At 63.6% G+C, this 473-nt stretch overlaps 1 protein-coding gene across 1 annotated transcript in view; it reads left to right on the top strand.

The window, feature by feature from the left end:
• The window catches only part of LOC104622492 (low-density lipoprotein receptor-related protein 1-like), a gene marked incomplete at both ends in the record, with an annotated part of 8,828 nt that overhangs the window by 3,400 nt on the left and 4,955 nt on the right, over positions 1-473 (top strand). The gene's annotated exons all lie outside the window — the stretch shown is intronic.

Here is a 473-nt window from a genome sequence, read left to right as displayed (position 1 = left end):
GCCCCGCTCCTGCCATGGCTTGTGAGGGATGGCTGGCAAGATGGAGGCAGCGTGGCCCAGTGGCTGTGGCAGTGTGCTGGGATATGCCATGCCGGTTTCTGCTCTGCAGTGATCCTTCATCTTGGACAGGTCCTTCCCCTCTCTGCATTGCCTGTCCTGTGCAACACTTAGCCCCTGGCTAACCGGCCAGGAGCTCCAGAGGGAAGGGCCCCCGCTAAAGCCCCAAGAGCCATGGTCTGGCCGGCAGCATCCATGAGACCATTCCGCATCCCTGCGGTTGCAGACTGGTGTGCCCTGCCTGCCCGTGCTTCCTGGCCAGCACGGACCTCCAGCTGGGCAGGGCATCTCTGTGCTGCTCTGGTTGCCCCTGGCTGCTGCAGCCTGCGCTCTGTGTTGCAGTGAGGAGCCATGCCTGCGAGCCAGATCAGTTCGGCAAGCCGGGAGGCTGCTCGGATATCTGCCTCCTCGGGAAC

Source organism: Phaethon lepturus, unplaced genomic scaffold (genome assembly GCF_000687285.1).
Source record: "Phaethon lepturus isolate BGI_N335 unplaced genomic scaffold, ASM68728v1 scaffold33750, whole genome shotgun sequence".
Lineage (NCBI taxonomy): Eukaryota > Metazoa > Chordata > Aves > Phaethontiformes > Phaethontidae > Phaethon > Phaethon lepturus.
The sequence above is the reverse complement of the archived record's forward strand: the minus strand, read 5'-3'. Positions and strand labels throughout refer to the sequence as shown.